Genomic DNA, 6,991 nt, shown 5'->3' with positions numbered 1-6,991 from the left:
GTTTCTTAACCTTACCAAAAATATCTTGATGTTTATCTAAATTTAGATAAGAAAAGATAAAAATAATGGTTTAAAAAGTAGTTTAATTATTTCATTTATAAGGAACATTGTGTGTGCATCTGATTTATATCTATTTGTCTTTGCTCTTATTAATCTTTGTATCAGTCAATACACCCTTGAGAATTTTGTAATTCTCCATATATAACCACATATATATATAACCACATATATAACCACACATATATATATATATATATATATATACTCACATATAACCAATGTGAGTAACTTCTATATCTTTAAGTACAAATATCTTTGGTCATATGTGATCTGTGAACTCATAGGTATTAATATCATTAAAATGAATCATTTGGAAACTTAACATTTGTGTATGAATTCCAAGGAAAGCTCAATTTACACTAATTCCGCTGCATGAAGACAATTGAAATGTCTTATATCTAAAGTCCAGCATTTATATTCTTTCTGGTTATTACTGACTCATTAGGGACAAAGCATTGACAAAGGTCCTAATGAAATTAGATTATGTTGTTATGGATTCAGTTATTTAAAACATAATTTGCACAATTTTCACTCTATACCAACATAAATTAAAATTCTTAAGTACTACCTCCATCTTGGTATCCCTCTGCTCAGAAAAATTTTGCTAACCCCCAAAATTCTATAGTGAAATTATTGCCTTTTGATATAGGAGGAGCTTATTTTACTGTATGCCTATCTGTATTTTCTATTTAAGCTTTGAGCACATTCATACATAAATTCTCACAAGTAGTCATATTTATTTATTTGTTAACTTCTGAAATTCAGTCTTTTCATTTCTAGCTCCCCAATTAATCATCCTTGGTGAATCAGGTGTAGAGGCTGGAAATTCAGCACCATGGATAGTTTTGTGTTGTTGAAGTCATTGGCTTCCTTTGATAGAGAGTCAGCCTTGCCTGACCTATGTATGCACCACTGATGAATCTACTGGCTCTCTGGAGCACAATGTCTGGTTCCTCCACCATCACCACTATGAAGAAAATGGTTCAACAGCTCTGACTGGTAGCCTAGTCAGGCTCAACCACGTGAAGGTTTCCTAGGCAGCTACAGATTGGAAACAATTCTGTCTGCAGAATGCTCAACATGACCCCCTGCTGACTGGAGTATCTTCAAGTATAAATTCCTTCAGACTCCAGAATGTCTGTTCATTTTTGTATGAATCTTTGGATGGTTTTCTAAACCACTTTTCATGAACCAGTGAATATTCAAAAGAGAACTAAATTTGAAGCCTGTACAAAAGCTTATCCCTATAACACATGCTATACTATACAAACTTCTACTTTTATCAGTCCTTAACATCTACTTTAAATTTTCATAAATTTCTGTTTCACAGGGATAATTCTTTTATACACACTGGCAGCAGCATTCAATAAAATACTGAGTGTAAAAAGATAGAGTCAGCCTTGATAACCCTGCTTTTTTGAAAAAAATTTTATTGCAGTATAATTAACACACAATGTTATATTAGTTTCAAGTAGATAATATAGTGACTATGATTCAGCAATTCTATGCATTGCTTACTGCTAATCAAGATAAGAGTCTTAATCCCCTTTATCTATTTCACCCATCCCCCACCCCCATGCCCCTGGCAAGCACCAGATTGTTTTGTTTTTAAGAGTCTGTTTTTTGCTTGTTTGTTTCTTTGTTTAGTTTCTTAAAGTCCACATATTAGTGAAATCATATGGTATTTGTCTTTCTCTGTTTGACTTATTTCAGTTAGCATCATATCTTCCAGGTCCATCCATGTTCTTATAAATGAGAGCTCTCAGTCAGAATTTTTGTGGATCCTCAAACATCCAGTTTACGTTCTTGACTTTACTTTGAGTTTAACCCACGAATGTCAAGGAAAGCCTATTCTCTTAGGTGTTTGCACTCCAAGTCATGTTGGCAGTGAAGTATGTCTTTTACATACATAATGTCTTTATCTGCATTACAGTCTCTAAGGTTTTTGACAGAGATCTATAGTTTATACAGCCTTATTAACTTATTGGCAGAGTCCAACTATATGTGTGTGTGTTGGACATAACTTGGTCCACTTTTCATGTTTCAAGATGAATAATTTGCCTAGTTTTTCTTAGCTTTCCAGTTTATATTTACATTTAACCTGGCTGCATCTATTTTTGTAGTCAATTCTGCTTGACTAAACTACTCTTTATATTTTTCCTTCTTCCTGATTTATCTCTTCTTTTTTTCTGTATTGTTTACTTTATCCCCTTTACTGGGACATGGATTCAACATGGTATCCTAAATTTAAAATTTAAATTTAAATAAATAAATAATTTAAATTAAATAAAATTTAAATTAAAAATAATTTTTTTTTAGGGAGAGAGAGTGTATGCGCGGGGGGGGGGCTGACCAAGGGGGAGAGAGAGAGAGAGAGAGAGAGAGAGAGAGAGAGAGAATTTTAAGCAAGCTCCACACTCACTGTGGATCCTGATATGGGGCTCCATCCCACAACCCCAGGATCATGACCTGAGCCAAAACCAAGAGTCAGATGCTTAACTGATTGAGCCACCCAGGTGCCCCAAGAAATAGGTTTTGACAATGAAAATTATCGTGGTCTTCCTGTAGTCAAAGTTGTATAAAAAAATAAGCATTTAAAAATTTATAAATGTTAAGCTACTTTTACATTAGCAATATGAGGGATGTTAAAGAAATATGCTACATGACTTAATGTTGAGTAATATGCAAACTAATCAGAAATATAAGAAAGCAGGCACATTAATTTAGAAAAACAACATAAAGCAGAATAAGGACCAAATACTATGAAGAAATGGCTCCTGGGTAGGTTTTTGTTGACATGGAAATTTTTAGTTCTCTTGCTGAAATTTCTAATGTATGCCTTCACTTGCATGGAATTGATTGAATTAACATTTAATTAACATTCAGGCTTTAAAACCAAAGCTTCTATGTAAGATTTCATTAGTGAAAAAGAAAGAGTACAACTCTGCTTTCCTCATCATCCCCAGACTTCTATCCCCCTACTCCTTGATCCTAGGCCAATAGGGCTCCTCAAGGTCAGGCCTTTTGGTCATGTAAATCCAACAAATAGGAACACTATGTAGGCAGAGGTTTAGTTCTTTTTAGGCTGTTATGAGATGTTTACCCTATGGACAATGAGTTGATTGAAGTGTGAACATGTCTTCCCTGGAGAGTCAGGGTCTTTTGTATAGGATCCTTCTATCTATAATACTTGCAACTAACTTGGATGGGGATTTCTATTAGAGGGATTATGTAGCATAAATATAATTTCAAACTTTCCACCTTTCCCTTCTCCCATGTTTTTTTTAATGGAATATTTCTGTTACATGTTAACCCACTATTGGGCATGAATCTGGATAGGCAGGTCTCTGAACACATTGCTCCGGCAAGACATTACAAGATAGCTGATGGTTCATTTTTATTATCACTGGTCAGTTTATGCTTGTAGCTAACACATCTTCTGGTTGACAGTTTCTTAACAGGCCTTATATAGGGAAAGTATTTATAAAAAGTAGTAGTGAGGTACAGCTTTAACTGCGAACTTTTTGAAGAGATCTTAGTACTTAAATACATGAAGTGATGCAAACTATTAAACTTAGAGTCAGCATATATAAAATTAGTTCTGCACAGTAGCTCTACTTCACCTGAATGTCATATGAGTGACATAATGTGTAAGTGATTTTAAACTGTAGAGTGTCATAAAATGTGAGACCCTGAAATTATTGTTTGTCATTGATAGTAATATGTTTTTATTCAGACATGGCTGTTTAGAGCAAGGTATACTGGTAAGATTTCAGGAAGTTTCATTATGGAAGTTGGTCTTGATGTAGGCTGCAAAGAAAATAAGAGTTGGATAATCCATGGAGAAAGAAAATTTTACAGGTAGAGGAAACAGGATGATCATAGCCTCATAGACTAAACTGAGCAGATTGGGGAACAGTAAGATAAATACATGGTCAGCTGGTATGAAGAATGTATTGAAAGAAGTGAGAAAATATATACTTACTTGTGATTAGAGAGATCTTTTTCCTAAAGAGATTATAAAGATACATTAGATTGTGATGACCAAAGGAAAAGAGGAAAGTATCAAATACACATTAAATTGTCCCTAATATCAGTCAACATTTTAAAATGCTTTTTTCAAGTAAGAAGGAAGGGGTATTTTCATTTACTGCCTCTCGTAGCACTTTTAATAACCATAGAATATAAGATATATTATTTTCCCAGAATACATATAGACTGAAGCTTAGCTATCTTAGTTAACTAGCTTAATGACACAAAAATGTTTAGGTGTAGAACTGGGATTTGAACTCTGGCATTTTTAGTTTGGAGTACAGAGTCATTTTTTTCCCCTCTGCCCATTTTTTAAAAAATTTAATTCCCGTGTAGCTAACATACAGTGTTATATTAGTTTCAGGTGTACCAGATAGTGATTCAGCAGTTCTATACATTACTCAGTGTTCATCAAGACAAGTGTGGAGTACAGACTCTTAATCATAAAGCTATACTGCCTCTCTTGGCCAAAAGACTAAATGATAGTATGTAGGAATAATGAATAATTAGCTTCCAAAACTAACACAGATTTAATAATTCTTAAGATAAAATATTTCACATGCAGAAACAAGAATATAGAATATTTTCACTCTCACACACAGGCTTAAGAAATTTTAATATTGTAACTACATTTGTTTACCATCATCAAATTAAAGAAAATATAGTTATAGTTACTGCCTTCTGGGAATTCTTCCTGATCCTAATTCCCTCACTTACTAGAAGGAAAAACTAAGAATTCAGTATTTATTAGCCTCGTGAAAGATTATTTTTAAAAAATAAATTTATTCCATAAACTATTGTGTCAAAATCATATATGATCATTTTAAAAATTTTAAATGTTATGTGAATGGCATGCTAAGTTCAAAATATTTTTGAGGTTAATGCATGATTATACATATACCTCTTAGTTTATTCATTTTAACTTATTCAGAGTCTTCTATTTTATGATTAGACCACAATTTTTCTGTTTTTTTCTTCATTTTCCCCCAATTTTTCTGCTTTATAAACAATGCTGTCATGCATACAAGGATTGAAACATCCTCCGATTCGGTTACTCCTTTTCTGCATGTGAGGAGCTTAGAAGTCACCATTCTATCCTAACAAGAAGTAAAAAGCTGGAAAGACTGAAAAGTCAGCAACTTTTCTTGGATCTGTAAGAGATGGGAGAACACAGAGTAAATCACTGTGCCCTGTGATGATGCTCCCAAGATTGGAGAGACAGGCAGGTGGATACAGGGATCATGGCTTCTCAGAGCAGAGACTTACCAGTGGAAAGTATAAGGGTAGGAAACTTGAACTGTAATTGACAGATTGTTGGAAGCTCAGTGTGGACAACTCTGAGAGTTAAAAACTCCAGGTCGACCCTGTCATAGGGGAATCTCTAGATCGCTGTGAATATTACTTCCAGGAGCTTGACCAGTTCTCAACAGTAAATATTGGAGAAAAATTCCTTCCTTTTTTCTAGCAGGGGACGAGGAAAAGGAACCATTTTGAAATACACCAGAGCACTCAGGAGAAATTAATCATCTGGTGTCTATTGTGCTGGGGTTTTATGAAAGCCTAACTTACTTGGCTGGGGAGGAAATAATTCCAATCAGATCTAGATTCCATATAAGAGAAGAGAAATATCTAACTTTAATCTACTCTAGCCATCTTGTCCTATTTAAGTTGGGGGGGGGGGTATTGAGAAGCATGTGTGAAGTCCACAGTCCAGAGGCACAAGTTCATAAAAGACTGAGACTTAATTATAGGACTATAGACTGCTTCCCTCCCTCAACAGATTACCATCACATCACTAAAGGACTATTTACAATAGCTCCTTTTATTCAGGGTATCATGTCCAGCTACCAGGAGAAAGTTACAAGGCATACTAAACGGCAAGACAATACAATTAAGTGAGACAGAGCAAGCACCAAATCCAGACATGGCAGGGATATTGGAACGATCAGATTAGGAGTTTAAAACATCTATGATTAATATGCTAATTACTCTAAGGGGTAAAGGAGATGGCAAGCAAGAACAGATGGGTGATGTAAGCAGAAAGATGGAAATCCTGACAAAGAATCAAAAAGAAATGCTAGAGATCAAAAATACAGTGACAGAAATGAAGAATAACCTTTGATTAGTAGAGTAGGTTCCTCCTATATTTATATGGTCTTTATAAAGACATGCTATAAATACCTGGACATTTCCTGGTTAACAAGATGTACAGAGGAATGAGATAGTGGGTGCCAAATGTGTCTCACAGGGAGTTATTGAATACTAATATATATTGAGGTTTTCATTCATTATCAGGAGTGCAGTGTAGGTGTGGCTATTTAAATGCATCATGCTTTTAGAAACCCATCTTTGAAGTTCTTCATGTAAGAAAAAGAACCCTTGATATCATGGGCAGCAAAGCACTTAACTTTTATTCAGTGTACTCTAGGGGTAATTCATCTCCCAGAGAATTTCTAAGGCTGCTAATTCTAACAATTGGTACACTTCTATTGGACTTGACCTTTATAGTTTGGTCTCAAAACTATAGGCTGATTTTGTGAAGAATGGGTGGAAGTAAAGCAGTGAAGCCTTGTTTCTCTCATTTGTTGCACTTCTATCTAACCTGAGTCCAGGTGAGCTGGAGAGCTGGATTTCTATATTTTGGGTTGTTACATATAATGTTTATTTCAGCAGCAATAGCTATATCTACTCAACTGCCCTTGAACCTTTGCAGAAAAGTTTCATATGTTCATATTCTTGTTTCAGAACTTTGTTGCTTAAAAATTGCTCAACTGCTTTACTAAAAGTTGGCTTGATTTTCCTTACTGAAATCTGTAAACCTGCCAAGTTTGAATTTTATGGCTTTAGAAGATATATGTATACACACACACGCACACACACACGCATATATATCTATATA

General features: G+C 34.6%; 1 pseudogene; it reads left to right on the top strand.

Annotated features, from left to right (window-relative positions):
• Positions 1–350: 350 nt before the first annotated feature.
• Positions 351–1,631, top strand: LOC121028081 (guanine nucleotide-binding protein G(I)/G(S)/G(O) subunit gamma-5-like; annotated as a pseudogene).
• Positions 1,632–6,991: the final 5,360 nt, after the last annotated feature.

This window comes from Herpailurus yagouaroundi, unplaced genomic scaffold (assembly GCF_014898765.1).
Source record: "Herpailurus yagouaroundi ecotype Mexico unplaced genomic scaffold, PumYag 100, whole genome shotgun sequence".
In the NCBI taxonomy this organism is placed as follows: domain Eukaryota; kingdom Metazoa; phylum Chordata; class Mammalia; order Carnivora; family Felidae; genus Herpailurus; species Herpailurus yagouaroundi.
This window is presented reverse-complemented; position numbering and strand designations above follow the sequence as displayed.